The sequence below is a fragment of the Phoca vitulina genome, unplaced genomic scaffold (genome assembly GCF_004348235.1).
Source record: "Phoca vitulina isolate PV1807 unplaced genomic scaffold, GSC_HSeal_1.0 scaffold48, whole genome shotgun sequence".
In the NCBI taxonomy this organism is placed as follows: Eukaryota; Metazoa; Chordata; class Mammalia; order Carnivora; family Phocidae; genus Phoca; species Phoca vitulina.
In genome coordinates, this window is record NW_022589751.1 from 1,475,076 (window position 1) to 1,491,450 (window position 16,375).

The following is a 16,375-nucleotide window of genomic DNA, read 5'->3' on the forward strand; positions in this document are numbered from 1 at the left end:
AGGCTCCCCACTGAGCAGAGAGCCTGATGTGGGACTCAAACCCAGGACCCTGGGATCATGACCTGAGCCAAAGGCAACGCTTAAACGACTGATCCACCCAGGTGCCCCTTGCTTAGGTATCTTAATGTCGAGTAAATTTGAGCTTAAAAAAATTAGGGACTCATCCAAGGGAAGTGTTTAGTTACTGACAGAGTTGGTTTCAGAGCCAAGATGTAGATTTCCTGTCCTCCTTAGGAGTAGGCATAGTCAGTGTAAAAGCAGTGGCTTTCTAGTCATGGGACAGTTGAATCTTAGTATAGACATTTATAAAGCAAATATAGTTACTGGGAAATTAAATGAGGTAATATAAAATATAAATATAAATCTTGCTGTCATAACAAAATACCATAGACTAGGTGGCTTAAAAAAAACGGACATTTATTGTCTTACAGTTCTGGAGCTTGAAAGTCTGAGATCAGGGTACTAGCATGGTCAGATTCTACTAAGGGCTTTCCTCCTGACTTATAGACTGCCTTTTTCTTGCTGTGTCCTCATATCGCAGACAGAGAGAGAGAGAGAGAGCACTGTCTGGCATCTCTTAATAAGGGCGTTGATCCCACCATGAGGGCCTTATTCTAATGATCTTATTTAAACCTAATTATCTCCCAAAGATCATGTCTCAAAATACCATCACATTGGAGTTTGGGCTTCAAGATACAAATTGGGGGTAGGAACACAGTTCAGTCCATAGCACCTACCACAAGTTGTCAGTAGATCTTAATTCCTTTTCCCCTTCCTCATCCTCATATCCCTCACCCTTTTCTTTCGTCCTGTTCTCCATACTTTCTTGTAGCTTCCTTCAGCCCATGGGCACGGATAGTCATTCTGTTCTTCAGGAGGCTTCAAGAAGGCATCTTTAATGAAAAATGAATTTTGATTTTTTTCTGGGTGATCTTTTTCTTTTCTTTTCTTTTCTTTTCTTTCTTTCTTTTTTTTTTTTTTTAGAGAGAGAGAGAACATGCAAGCAGGGGGGTGGAGGGGCAGAGGGAGAGAAAGAACCCCAAGCAGGCTCCATACCCAGCACAGAGCCAGGCGCAGGGCTCAATCTCATAACCCCGAGATCATGACCTGAGCTGAAATCAAGAGTCGGACGCTTAACTGACTGAGCCAGCCAGGCACCCCTGATCTTTCTGCTTCTACCCAGGAAGACATTTGGGGCTAAAATGGTGGGTAAGGATCTCCAAGAGAGAGGGATATGGAGTAGGGAAGATAGGAAGGCAGAAGTGACACTGCTCAGTTAATCCTTCAGGGAAATGGTTGCTCTGCCAGACTGCTTTTCCTTTTGGGTAACTCTTGGTAAGTTCAGAACTAGAGCGTAGTAAGAGACAGGAGGGTAGATGGAGGGGACTGGTCCACAGACAAAGAGTTGAAGGAATGTGCTGGTTAGGAATGATGAGGCTGATTTGCAACGACGGGGATGGAACTAGAGGGTATTATGCTAAGCGAAGTAAGTCAATCAGAGAAAGACAAGTATCATATGATCTCAATGATATGTGGAATTTGAGAAACAAGATGGAAAATCATGGGGGAGGGGAGGGAAAAATGAAGCAAGATGAAATCCCAGAGGGAGACAAACCATAAGAGACTCTTAATCTCAGGAAACAGTTAACTGAGGGTTGCTGGAGTGGAAGGGGGTGGGAGGGATGGGGTGGCTGGGTGATAGACATTGGGGAGGATATGTGCTATGGTGAGTGCTGTGAATTGTGTAAGACTGATGAATCACAGACCTGTACGCCTGAAACAAATAATATGTTAACTAAAAAAAAAAGGAATGATGAGGCTGTAGCAAGAAAGGAGCAGAACCTGCAAGGGAACTTTAAATAGGCCTTGAAGGGACAGGAGCACGGGAGCCAGACTGCCTGATTTCATATTTCTAGCTGAACAGATTACTTAACCTCTGTTTACCTCACTTGTGCTAATTTAAAATTGGAATAATAATAGTACCAGTCATAAAAAGTTGTTCTTAGGATTCTTAGTTAATAAATGTAAAACATTTAGCAGAGCATCTATGTTCTTTATCAGGGGAAAATGGTTACTCGGTGGAGATAGTGCAGTATGTACCTGTGGATATAAGAACTATGTCCTTGGGAGAAGATGTAATTTAGCTCTCTTAGTTTTCCAGAGAAGGTGAAATTTTTGGAGCTTATCACCTAGAGCATTGGTCTGCAAAGGAGAGTGCATACTACCCAGAGGATATGAAAAATAATCCAGTGGAATTTGGAAAGGAAAAATGTGCCAAGAAATGTAAGGGATTATTGTCATTTGGTTCATGATCATCACGGGCAGCGAATTTCCTAGACATCCAGTCCTTGGCATTACTGCTTCCTAGTAAAGAATTCTCTTCCATGCATGGGATAGGATTTTTTTCCTGGCCTTCTTATGAGTAGGTGGGACCATGTTATTAGTTCTGGTCAATGAACTATGAATAGAAGTCTCTAACCAGTCTCTCTCTCCCTGAATAACTGTAGTGGGCAGAACCCCCCTGCTGACATGCAGTGGACATGTAACATGAGCAAGCAATCAATTTTTGTTGTAAGCCACTAATGTCTCTGGGGTCGTTTGGGGAAGATTCAGCATAACCTACTTTATTCTGACTGATACAGTATCAATAGGGATCCTTTTTTTCCCCACTACATAGATAACTGGTCTTTAAATACCATTTATTAAATTACTCTAAACTTTTCTCACCAAATTAATTTCATACCTGTCATGTATGACATTTTGATATGTAAACACAACTCTTGATCACCTGATCTATGTCTATGTCTTCATATGCCAATATTACACTCTTATTTATTGTAGTATAACTTAAAAGTTTTGATAGCTGATGATGTCCATTCATATTAAGAATCGTTATGTTTGGGCGCCTGGGTGGCTCAGTCAGTTAAGCAACTGCCTTCGGCTCAGGTCATGATCCTGGAGTCCCGGGATCGAGTCCCGCATCGGGCCCCCTGCTCAGCGGGGAGTCTGCTTCTCCCTCTGACCCTCCTCCCTCTCGTGTTCTCTGTCCCTCATTCTCTCTCTCGCAAATAAATAAATAAAATCTTTAAAAAAAAAAAAAAGAATCGTTATGTTTTCGGGGCATCTGGGTGGCTCAGTTGGTTAAGCGACTGCCTTCGGCTCAGGTCATGATCCTGGAGTCCCAGGATTGAGTCCGTTATCGGGCTCCCTGCTCAGCAGGTAGTCTGCTTCTCCCTCTCACCCTCCCCCCTCTTGTGCTACTCTCTCTCAAATAAATAAATAAAATCTTAGAGAGAATTGTTATGTTTTCTTAGAGAATTGACCCATTTATCATTATGTAATTCCTCTCTTTATCCCTGATCTTTCCTGCCCTGAAGTCTGCTCTGTGTGCAATTAATATAGCTACTCCAGCTTTCTTTTGATTAGTGTTAGCATGATGTATCTTTTTCCATCCTTTTACTTTTTCCCCCAACTTTATTGAGGTATAATTAACAAATAAAATTGTATCTATCCCTATACTTTTTTAAAAAAAGATTTTATTTATTTATTTGACAGAGAGAGACACAGTGAGGGAGGAAACACAAGCAGGGGGAGTGGGAGAGGGAGAAGCAGGCTTCCCATGGAGCAGGGAACCCGATGCGGGGCTCAATCCCAGGACCCGGGGATCACGACCTGAGCCGAAGGCAGACGCTTAATGACTGAGCCACCCAGGTGCCCCTCTATCCTTATACTTCTAATCTGTATATATCTCTATGTTTAAAGTGGATTTCTTATAGACAATATGTAGTTGGGTCTTCATTTTTGATCAGGTCTGATGATCTCTGTCTTTTTTAATTGGTTTATTTAGGCAGTTGATGTTTAAAATTATTTTTTATATTGTTGGCTTAATAACTAGTGTATTTGGTACTGTTTTCTACTCATTCTCCTGGTTCTTTTTTCCTTCGTTTTCACTCTTTTCTGCCTTTTGTGGTTTTAATTAAAAACTCTCTTCTTGCTCTTTGCTCAGTGGAGAGCCTGCTTCTCCCTCTCCCTCTGCCTGCCGCTCCCCCTGCTTGTGCGCGTGCGCACGCTCTCTCTCTCTCTCTCTCTCTCTCTCTGTGTCAAATAAATAAAATCTTAAAAAAAACCCCCCAAAACCCAAAAACTCTTCTTGCTTACCTGTAAGGTAATTACAGGTAATTACTTTGTAATGAAAATTAAGGTAATTACTTTGTAATGAAAATTAAGGTAATTACTTTGTAATGAAAAGTTCCCTATAATTATTGTCTAGTTTTTTCCTCTGCCTTCTTTAAAGATTTTCTCTTGTTTTTGCTTTTCTGCAGTTTGATATGATATGCCTAGGTGTAGATTTTAAAATTTTTATCCTATTTGGTGTTCTCTGAGCTTCCTGTTCTACGCTTTGGTATATCTTGTTAATTTTGGAAAATTCTGGGCCATTATTACTTAAAATATTTCATCTGTTCTATTTTGTCTTTCTTCTAGTATTCCAGTTACACCTCTTAAAATTTTTCACAGTTCTTGGATGTTCTGGGGTTTTTGGTTTTTTTTTTCATTCTTTTTTTCTCTTAGTATTTTAATTTGGGAAGTTTCCATCAACATTTCTTTTAGTTCACTGGTTCTTTCCTTGCCATATCCCGCCTACTTATAAGCAGGTCCATCAAAAGCTTTTAAAATATGTTATTGTTTTTTACTTCTAGCATTTACTTTTAATTCTTTTGTATACTTTCAATCTCTCTGATTTTTCATGTTGTCTACTTTTTCTTTTTTTCTTTTTAAAGATTTTGTTTATTTATTTGACAGAGAGAGAGATACAGCAAGAGAGGGAACATAAGCAGGGAGAGTGGGAGAGGGAGAAGCAGGCTTCCTGTGGAGCAGGGAGCCCAATGCGGGGCTCGATCCCAGAACCTTGAGATCATGACCTGAGCAGAAGGCAGATGCTTAACGACTGAGCCACTCAGGCACCCCTGTTGTCTACTTTTTCATTAGATTTCTTAACATATTAATCATAGTTATTTTAATCTCCCTGTCTGATAATTGTAAAATCTGTCATATATGAGTCTGGTTCTGATGTTTGTTTTATTTCTTCATACTGTGATTTTCTTTGAGCATGCCTTGTAATTTTTTTTTTTTTCTTTGAGAGCAAGATGCAATGTATTAGGTAATAGTAACTGAATTAAATAGGCCTTTAGTGTGAGCTTTTATATTAAACTAGCTAGGAGTTGGGCTTTGTTTAATGTTTGTTGTAGCTATAAGTGCCAAGGCTTCAAATTCCTCTAGTTTCCTTGTTTTGTCTCCCCTGTTGTCTTTGGGTTTCCCTAAGAACTCCTCCTTTGAAAGAATCTGTGTCTTGTAACTCTTTCACCTGTAATCTGCTGTTATGTTAGATCCCTGTTAGTGTGGTGGTAAAGTATCAGGGAAGGGAAACCATCTATAATCTTATAATTCAGTCTCAGTCTTCTGGTGGACCTGTGTTCCTAGGCCATGACCTTCATTGTGTTTGTTAGTGTCTCCCCTCCCCCCACCCTAGTATTACTTAGGTGCAATAAGAAGACTAGAGAGGTTTGGAATCAGTGAAATATCCTTACCCCAGATGAGATAAGGTTCTGATAAAGTGAGTATAGACCTTTATTATGGAAACTGCTCTAAACTTTTTCTTAATGTTTGTTTCTACTCCCCCTGCCTGAGCTACAAGAGGATCTTTCTTGACTCTTCACAGTGAGAACCAGGTGGGATTCCTAGAGATAAAACTCTCAATAGTATGGTAGCCCCCCCTCCCCAGAACTATGGCCTCCAGGAATTCCTCTATCTCATGCTAGTCCATACTCAACCTCTACCAGTTCATTATTACCATTTAAGTGTTCCTTCAGGTAAGTGTTCCTTCAGGTAAGCAGATCTTGGCTGTAACTCTCAGGATTTTCATATCTCTGTAGATTTTGGGGTGATGGTTTGCCCTCCTACCTGTGTCTCCAATGGATTGAAGAAGGGTTGCTGGTTTTCAGTTTGTTCAGCTTTTTTTTTGTTTTAAGTATGGGAATGGCAACTTATAAGCTCTTTACATGTAGTATCTGAAACTGGAAGTCTCAATATTGTTTTTAGGGTAACCACATCTGTCAAGACCCTATTTCTGAGTGAGGTCACATGTTGAGGTATTGAGGTTTAGGGTTAAGACTTCAACATATGAACTTTTGGGAGACACAGTTCAACCCATATCTAGTATATAGGTCTATTGTTATTGGCAAACATTACTGTCATGTAACTATCACCACAATCAAGATAAAGAACAGTCCCATCACCCACCAAAATCCTCCTGTGCTTTTGTGGTAAACCTTTTTATGTAAACCCAGCTCCTGGCACTCACTGACCTACCTCTGTCCCTATAATTTTGCCTTTTCTAGAATTTCCTATAAATGGAATCACATAGGGATGCCTGGGTGGCTCAGTCGTTAAGCGTCTGCCTTCGGCTCAGGTCATGATCCCAGGGTCCTGGGATCGAGCCCCACATCAGGCTCCCTGCTCAGCAGGAAGCCTGCTTCTCCCTCTCCCACTCCCCCTGCTTGTGTTCCCCCTCTCTCTGTGTCTCTCTCTGTCAAATAAATAAATGAAATCTTTAAAAAAAATAAATGGAATCACATAGTATGTAGCCTTTTAAGTCTGATTTCTTTCACTTATATATAATACATAATACATAATGCATTTGAGATTTATCAACATTGGTACGTGTATCAGTAGTTTATTCTGTTTATGGCTGAGTAGTGTTCCCCTGCATGACTACTATACCATACTTATTTCCAAATTTAGGGACGTGTGAGTTGTTTTCAGTTTGTGGTGATTATGAATAAAACCATTATAAACTTCGATGTAGTTTTTTATGAGAGTATAGGGTTTCATTTCACTTGGATAACTACCTAGGAGTGAAATTCTGAGTTTTATAGTAAGTGTACATTTAATTTAATAAGAAACTGCCAAACTGCTTTACAGAGTGGCAGTACCATTTTGTATTTCTGTGAGTAATGTCTAAAAGTTCTGGTTGCTCTGTATCCTCATCAGCATGTGGTGTTGTCTAGGTTGTTTTTGGTTTTGTTTTTTGCCGTTCTGATAGATACTGGTGATATCTCATTGCAGTTTTACTTTGCATCTCCCAATGATTAATGATAATGAATAATTTTTTTATTGGCTTATTGGTCATCTATTTGTCTTCTTTCATCAAGTGTCCATTCGGCCTTTGCCCATTTTTTCATTAAGTTGTTTGTTTTCTTGTTATTGTGTTTTAAAAACCCTAGTGTTTTAAAATTTTCCATTATGGTTTCTTATGCTTCTTTGACTCTAAATTATTCAAAAGTGTACTTTTATTTCCATACTTAGGAGAACTTTAAAAATTTCATTTTATTATTAATCACTAATTGCAGGTGGTCAGAATAAATAGAATGTTTATGGTAAATATAGTATTCATATGCATAATTGTCATTGAGTCTTATAGCAGCCTGGGGCCCTTTAAAAATTCATGTGTGGTATAGAAGAAACAGGAAGAAAAAATTGATGAGATGAATTATTGAGGTAACAAGTTCAGTTGTAACTTGTTCAGAAGTAGAATCAAACAGACTTCTGATTCTGGCCATATGGTAGAAACCCTTCCTAGTACAAACACATAAATTCTGGGTAAAATTTATTGAAAATATTTTTTCCAGTGTCTGTTTCCATTTTTATTAATGTAATGGAAGCAATAAGGGGCCTGAAATGACAAAATGCAATTCTTCCAAGAACAGGCAGTGGAGCAGGTGTTTGTTTCAGAAACATCTCCCAATCTCTGATGACCCCACAGCCTGGAAGCAAAGGGGAAAGGAGAGAAAATCTGGTACCTCAGTACAGTGGGAAGTTGGCTCAGAGATAAATCTGTTCCCCAAACCCATACAACCATGTTTTTGTTTTGTTTTGTTTTGCCACCTACTTTCTGGTACTACAAGATGCTTTTGGATTATCTTGTACACATACTGCATTGTCTTAGAATCAGCCATTTCTCCAAGGAGTCCTGGTTCCTTTTATTGGAGTTGTATTAGAAACCAAGATCTGGGCATGACAGTTGACTTTTCAGCCACAATAATAGAAACCAGAAGACAGTGGAATGTTATCTTTACAAGGCTGAGAGAAATAACAATCTCTAGAATTGAGTTTGTCTTTCCAGGATGAGGACAAAATAAAGGTATTTCCAGAAAAAACAAAACTTGAATTTCCACACAACAAACTCTTGCAAAAGGAACTGCTAAAGGAAATATCTTAGAAGACAAATGATCTCTAAAGGAAGTTGGTGCAGGATGGAATGGTTATGAAAATGGCACACTTGTGGGTAAATCTACATGAACATTTCTTAAAAAATAATAATGTATGAAGGTCTGAAAAAGTTGAATTAAAATCCTGATAACAGTGACATGTAAGTGAAGAAGGAGTTGTTTGTAATGACAGTGCTAAGGCTCTTAGCATTGTTCATGAAGAGGATAAAGATGTGATTAGCTCTAGACTTCATATTATCAAATATGATCATTTAAATTTCTGGAGTAATCACTAGAGATTAGAAATAGAGTTATCTGATTTCCAAATGGTAGAAATACCTTACCTTCTTCTGTTTATCTAAATTAATACATAAAGGAGGCAGGCAGTTAAAGCAGAACAAGTAGAAAGCGCAAAATAAGAGGGTAGAAATAAATAATATGTCAGTAATCCCAATAATGTAAAGTGGATTAAAAAAAAACCTCTCTAGTTGAATGACCACAAGGATAGATTGGTTAAATGTGTGAAATGCTATTTACAAGAGACTTAATCTAAAATGTAAGAACCTCAAAATGTTGAAAGGACTGAAAAAGATTCACCAGGCAAATACTATCCTGAAGAAAGCTGGTGTTTCTGTATTAATAATTATGTAAAATGCATTTTAAAGTGAAACATGTGAACAAATCGTAGGGATGTTCATAGTAGTATTGTTGATACTTTTAAAAATTCTAGAAACACTCAAAAGAGTACACTACAATGGATAAATTATGGTATATGTAAATATATATTGGAATAGAATTCTGTGGAATAGATTACAACAGGGAAAATGATTGGAATAAATAGTTTCATGCATGACATGGGTAAATTAAAAACAATGGTGAATAAAAACAAATCTTGGAGGAATAAATACACTATGATTCTACTTATATAAAGCTCAAAAAGGGGCAAAAGAAACCATATTACATATTGAAGTAAAGGAATAACAAAAATCAGAGGAACAATTCACACCAAGTTTGGAATGGTGATTACCCCTGGGTGGAGGGAAGAGAATGTAGTTGGAGAGAAGCATGGAAGAGTGTTTTTTCTCCATATCCTCATCAACACTTGGTATGATTGATCTTTTTAATTTTAGTCATTCTAATAGGCATGTAGTGATATTTCATTGTGGTTTTAATTTGTATTCCCCTAATAACTAATGATATTGAGCATCTTTATGAGCATATTTGCCATCCTTATATATTTGTTTTGTTTTGTTTTTGTTGAAGGGTTTATTCAACTCTTGTACCTATTTTTTTTTTTTTAAATCAGGTTGTTTTCTTACTGTTGAATTTTGACAATTCTTTATATATTCTGAATATAGGTCTTTAATCAGATATATTTTTTGTTGAGATTTTCCTCCCCAGCTATGGTCTGTCTTTATTCTCTTAACAGTGTCTTTTGAAGAGCAGAAATTTTAATTTTGCTGAAGTCCTAGTTTGTCAAGACAGTTTTTTTTTCATGGATATAGATGTCATATCTAGGAAATATTTGTCTAATCTGAGGTCACAAAATTTTTTTCTCTAAAAGTTCAATTACATTGATTTTTAAAAAGATTTTATTTATTTATTTTAGAGAGAGAGCAGGGGGAGGAGCAGAAAGGGAGGGCAAAGGGAGGGGGAAAGAATCTCAAGCAGACTCCATGCTGAGCCTGGAGCCCAACGTGGGACTCAGTCTCACGACCCTGAGATTATGACCTGAGCTGAAACCAAGAGTCTGACACTTAACAGACTGAGCCACCCAGGCACCCCTCATTGATTGATTTTTTTTTAATATTAAATCAGCATTTCTGGAATTAACCTTTTTGATCATGTTGTGTTATCTTTGTATAATAATGTATAACAGTAATGTACTGTTCAATTCTGTTTGCTAAAACTTTGTGTAGGATATTTGTATCTGTGTTCACTGAAGGATATTTGTTTTATCTCCTGATGTCTCTGTCTGGTTTTCTGGTTTTGGGATCAGGGTAATACTGTCCTCATGCGATGAAGTGGGACTATTCATTCCCCTGCAATGTGTTGGAAGAAAGTAGAATTGGTATTGTATGCTCACCTGTGAGGCCATCGGTCTCTTTTTTTAGAAAGATTTATTTATTTATTTTAGAGCGAGAGTGAGAGGGAGGGGGAGAGAGCGCACGCGAGCTGGGGGAGGGGCAGACAGGGAGAGAGAGAGAATCCTCAAGCAGACTCCCCGCTGAGCGTGGAGCCTGACTCAGGGCTCAATCCCACGACTCTGAGAGCATGACCTGAGCGGAAATCAAGAGTCAGCTGCTTAACCTACTGAGCCACCCAGATGCCCTTTTTTTTCTTTTTAAGATTTTATTTTTTTAAAGTAATTTCTACATGTAATGTGGGGTTGGAACATAAACCCTGAGAGTCTCATGCTCTACCAGCTGAGCTAGCCAGGCACCATACCTCAATTTTTTTTTTTGAGGCCATCTCTTTAATAAATAAAGGGTTATTCAAGTTCTTTTTCTTTTTGAGTGAGCTTGGGTAGGTTGGGTTGAATTTTATTGGCATAGAGTTTATAATATTCCCTTATTATCTTTTCAGTATTTGTAAAGTCTGTAGTGATATCACCATTCTCATTCCTAATACTGGTAATTTGTATATTCTTTTTCTAAAAATCAGGTTTTTTAAAAAAGTTTTATTTAGAGAGAGAAAGAAAGTGTGAGTGGGGGAGGGGAAGAGGGGGAGAGAGAGAGAGAGAGAGAGAGAATCCTTAAGCAGACTCCCCACTGAGCATGGATCCTGACTTGGGGCTTGATCCTAGGGCCCCAATACCATGACCTGAGCCAAAATCAAGAGTCAGCCGCCTAACTGACTGAGCCAGCCAGGTGCCCCTAAACATCAGTTTTTATAAATTTTAATGAACTTCTTAAAGAGTCAGATATTAGAGGCACCTGGCTGGCTCAGTCAGTGGAGCATGCGGCTCTTGGTCTTAGGGTCGTGAGTTCAGGCTCCACATTGGGGGCCTACTTAAAAAAAATAGAGCCTACTTTAAAAAAAAATCAGATTTTACTTGCATTGATTTTTTTTCTTTTTCTGTTTCCTATTTCATCTATTTCTGTTTTTATTTTTATTAATTATGTTTATGCTTACTTTGGGTTTAATTTGCTCTCTTTCTAATTAAGAGACCAAGGTCATTGATATGAAACATTTCTTCTTATGAAATACTGGTATTTATGGGACTACTGGGTGGCTCAGTTGGTTGAGCAGCCAACTCTTGGTTTCAGCTCAGATCATGATCTCTGGGTCGTGGGATCCAGCCCAGCATTGGGGGCTCTGCACTCAGGGTGGAGTCTGCTTGGGATTCTTTCTTTCCCTCTCCCTCTGCCCCTCCCCCTGCTCACGTGTGCACCCTTTCTCTCTCTTTAAAGTAAATAAATAAAATCTTAAAAAAAAAAAGAAATATTGGAATTTAGTGTCTTAACTTTCCTCCTAAGTAGTACCTTATTGTCCTCCCACACAGTTTGATATATTGTATTTTCATTCAGTTCGAATTATTTTCTAATTTTCCTTTGATGTCTTTTTTGATCCATGGGTTATTTAGAAATAGGTTGTTTAGTTTCTAAAAATTTGGAGAATTTTTAGAAATCTTTGTTATTGACTTAAAAATTAATTCCACTGCAAAACATGAATTCTTTTAAATTTGTAGAAACTTGTTTTATGGTCCACAGTATGGTCTGTCGTGGTAAATGTTATTGTGCACTTGAGAAGAATGGATATTCTGTTGATTGGTGGAGTCTTCTATAAATGTCAATCAGTTCAATTTTGGTGATAGTGTTCTGTTTTACTGTATTCTTACTAATTGTCTGTCTACTTGTTCTAGCAGTCATTTGGGAGAGAGGTATATAAACCTCCAACTATAATTGTGGATTTATCTTTTTCTCCTTCCAATTCTGTCAGCTTTTGCATTACGTATTTTGAAACTGTTATTAGGTGCATACACTTTAATTTTATGTCCTTTGATTTCATTGATCCCTTCATCATTATGAAATGACTTACTTCCTTTATTCTTGGTAATTGTTTTTGCCCTGAAATCTACCCCAGATTTCTTTTGATTTGTGGTCAGCATGAAATATCTTTTTCCATCCTTTTACTTTTAATCTATTTGTGTCTGTATATTCAAGGTGGCTATTCCTTACAGGCAGCATGTAATTGCGTCTTTTTTTTTTTATTATTATTGATTAATCCAATCTACCTCTGCCTTTAAAATGCAGTTTTTAGGGGCACCTGGGTGGCTCAGTTGGTTAAGCGTCTGCCTTCGGCTCAGGTCATGATCTCAGGGTCCTGGGATCGAGCCTCACATCGGGCTCCCTGCTCAGCGGAGAGTCTGCTTCTCTCTCTCTCTCCCTCTGCCCCTCCTCCCTGCTTGTTCTCTCTCTCTCTCAAATAAATAAATTAAAAAAAATCTTTAAAAAAATGCAGTTTTTAGGTCATTTAAAATGACTATAGATGTGCTTATTAGGTTTTACTTTGTCATCTTATTGGCTTCTATTGTCCTGTCTGTTCTTTGTTCCTTTTTTCCATCTTTGTTTTGGATTGAGTATTTGTAATAATTTCACTTTATTCCCCTTTGTTGGCATATCAGCTATAACACTTTGTCTTGATATTTTAGGTGTTGCTTTGGTGGTCTGTAATACACATCTTATCATTCTCTATCTTTAAGTGATGTTATGACATTTTACATGTCTTATATAAACCTTACAATATTATACTTCCACTTCTCTCATCCTGGCCTTTATGCTATTGTTGTCATGCATCTTTTGTAAAAATTATAAACCCCACAGCACACTGGTAATTACACTTGAACAGTCAATTATTTTAAAAAAATGTTTAAACAATAAGCAAAAATACTTAGTTACTGTTTATGATGCTTGCTATTCCTTTACATAGATCCAAATTTTAATGTAGTATTTTTCCTTAAGGACTTCTTTAACATTTGTTGTCTGCTGGTAATGAATTTTTCTGCTTTTGTATGTCTGTTTGTATTTCACTTTTTTACATTTAAAAGTTGAGATAAAACTCATGAAACATACAATTCACCATTTTAATGTGTACAATGCAGTGTGTTTTAACATTCACAGTATTGTGCATTAATCACCACTACCTAATTCCAGAAAATTTCTATCACTCCCAAAAGTAATGTACTTGCAGTTTACCTCTATACTCTCCCCACCCTGGCATCTATTAATCTTTCTGTCTCTATGGATTTGCCCATTGAGGACATTTCTATAAACAGAATCACACCGTGTGTGGCTTCTTTCACTTAGCATGTTTTCAGGGTGCATCCAAGTTGTATTTTATTCCTTTTTATGTCTCACTAATATGTCATCATATGCATACACTATATTTATTTAACCATTTATCAGTTGGCAGATATTTAATTGGTTTCTAATTTTTGGCTATTATGAATAATGCTGTAATGAATAGTTATGTACAAATCTATGTGTGAACATATGTTTTTGGTTCACTTGGGAATAAGCCTAAGAGCAGAGTTACTGGATCATATGATAACTGTGTATTTAACAATTTGAGGAACTGCTAAGCTTTTTCATAGTGGCTGCACCATTTTACGTTGTTACCAGCAATGGGTGAGAATTCTTGTCTTTCCACATCCTCACCAGTGGCTGGTATTTTCCAGTTTTTTTATTATAACTATCCTAGTGAGTATGAAGTTGGTATCTCATTTTGGTTTTGATTTGCACTTCTCTATTGACTAAAGATGTTAAGTAGGCATCTTTTTGTATTTATTGCCCATTGTCTTTGGAGAAGTGTTTATCCAAATCCTTTGCCTGTCTTTAAATTGAATTATGTGTCTTTTTATTGTATTGTTATAATAGTTGGTTATATATTTTAGATGCTAGACCTTCATCAGATCTATGAAAAGACAAACCACAGAATGGGAGAAAATATTTGCTTTTGTGGATTTTCTTCTCACTTTTCTTGATGTGTCCTTTATTTTTTTATTTTTTTTTTTTACAGGCTTTCTTTTTTTTTAATTTAAATTCAATTAGCCAACATTTAGTACATCATTAGTTTTTGATGTGGTGTTCAGTGATTCATTAGTTGCGTATACCACCCAGTGCTCATCACATTATGTGCCCTCCTTAATGCCTTTAATGTTCAAAAATTTTTAATTTCATGCAGTCCAACTTAGGTTTTCTTCTTTTGTTGCTTGTACTTTTGCTGTCGTTTTAAAAAATTATTTTTAATTGAGATTTAATTGACATATCACATTGTATTAGTTTTAGATATGTAACAGTAATTTAAAATTTAATATATATATATTGCAAGATGAATACCACAGTAAATTTACTTAATATACATCACCATACATAGTTACAATATTTTTTCTTTTGATAAGAGCGTTTAAGATATTCTGTCTTTTAAAAAAAAGGTATTCTCTGAGCAGCTTTCAAATATACAATACAGTATTGTTAACTGTAGCCACCATACTGTACATTATATAAGCACACTAGGCTTAATCTAAGTGGAAATTTGTACTTTTGACCAATTTCACCCATTTTGCATACCCTTCAACCCCCATCTCTGGAAAATAACAATCTGTTTTCTGTAAGTTTGGTTTTTTTAAAAAATTCCACAAATAAGTGGTATCATAAGTATTTGTCTTTCTCTGGCTTTTTTTCACTTAGTATAATCCTCTTGAGGTTAATCAGTCTTGTCACAAATAGTAGGAATTTCTTTTTTATGGCCGAATAATATGTATTTTATAATACATATCACATTTTCTTTATGCATTTACCCATCCATGTTCCCATGTCTTGACTACTGTAACTAATGCTTCAGTGAACATGAAGGTGCAGATACCTTTTTGAGATAGTAGTTTCATTTTCTTTTGATAAATACCCAGAAGTGAAATTGCTGCATCATATGGTGGTTCTTTCTAGTTTTATTTTTTTGAGGAACTTTCACACTTTTTTCCATAGTGGCTGCACCAATTTACATTCCCACCAACAGTGCACAAGGGTTTCCTTTTCTCCATAGCTTTGCCAACATTTACTTCTTGTCTTTTTGATACTAGCCATTCTAATAGATGTGATGTGATATCTCACTATGGTTTTGATTTCCATTCCTCTGATTAGTGATGTCAGACACCTTTTCTTGTACTTGGTTGGCTATCTAAATGTTTCTTTGGAAAAATGTCTATTTAGATCCTCTGTCCATTTTTAGATTGTTTTTTTGCTATTGAGTTTTATGAGTTTTTTTTACATATATTTGGATATTAATCCCTTATATATGATTTGCAATTGTTTTCTCCCATTCTGTAGGTTGCCTTTTCATTTTGTTGATGGTTTCCTTTGCTGTACAGAAGCTTTTTAGTTTTTTTTTTTTTTAAGATTTATTTATTTATTTATTTATTTGACAGAGAGAGACACAGTGAGAGAGGGAACACAAGCAGGGGGAGCGGGAGAGGGAGAAGCAGGCCTCCCGCCGAGCAGGGAGCCCGATGCAGGGCTTGATCCCAGGACCCTGGGATCAGGACCTGAGCCAAAGGCAGACGCTAAATGCATGAGCCACCCAGGCGCCCCAGAAGCTTTTTAGTTTGATGTGGTCCCATTTTTTTATTTTTGCTTTTGTTGCCTCTGCTTTTGGTGTCAAATCCAAAAAATCATCACCAAGACAGATGTCAAGGATCTTACCCACTATGTTTTCTTCCAAGAGTTTTATGGTTTCAGGTCTTAAATTCAAGTCTTTAATCCATTTTGAGTTGATGTTTATTTATGACAGATGTATATTTTATCATTTTTTGGCATATGGCTATCTAGTGTTCCCAGCACCATTTATTGAAGAGACTCTTTTCTCCATTGTATACTCTTGGCTCCTTTCTCACAAATTAATTGACCATATATGTGTGAGTTATTTTATTCTCTTGTTTTATGTGTCTGTTTTTATGCTAGTTCCATAGTGTTTTGAATATTATAGCTTTGTAATATAATTTGATATCAGGAAACTTGATGATTCCAGCTTTGTTCTTCTTTCTCAAGATTTGCTTTGGCTATTCCTGGTCTATTGTGGTTTCATACAAATTTTAGGATTGTTGGGGTCCCTGG

General features: G+C 36.9%; 1 protein-coding gene across 5 annotated transcripts in view; it reads left to right on the forward strand.

Annotated features, from left to right (window-relative positions):
- ZFAND4 (zinc finger AN1-type containing 4) overlaps nt 1-16,375 on the forward strand; it is a 77,795-nt gene that overhangs the window by 10,308 nt on the left and 51,112 nt on the right. The window contains exons 1-2 of one of the 5 annotated variants that reach the window (XM_032432231.1): nt 3,685-3,711; nt 5,717-5,726. The exons of 2 other annotated variants lie outside the window; for them this stretch is intronic. The gene's annotated coding sequence lies outside the window, so the exon portion shown is untranslated. Of the gene's footprint in view, nt 1-3,684; nt 3,712-4,959; nt 5,727-16,375 lie in introns of those variants that run through there. 2 more of the 5 variants (XM_032432230.1, XM_032432228.1) reach the window with 2 other exon arrangements.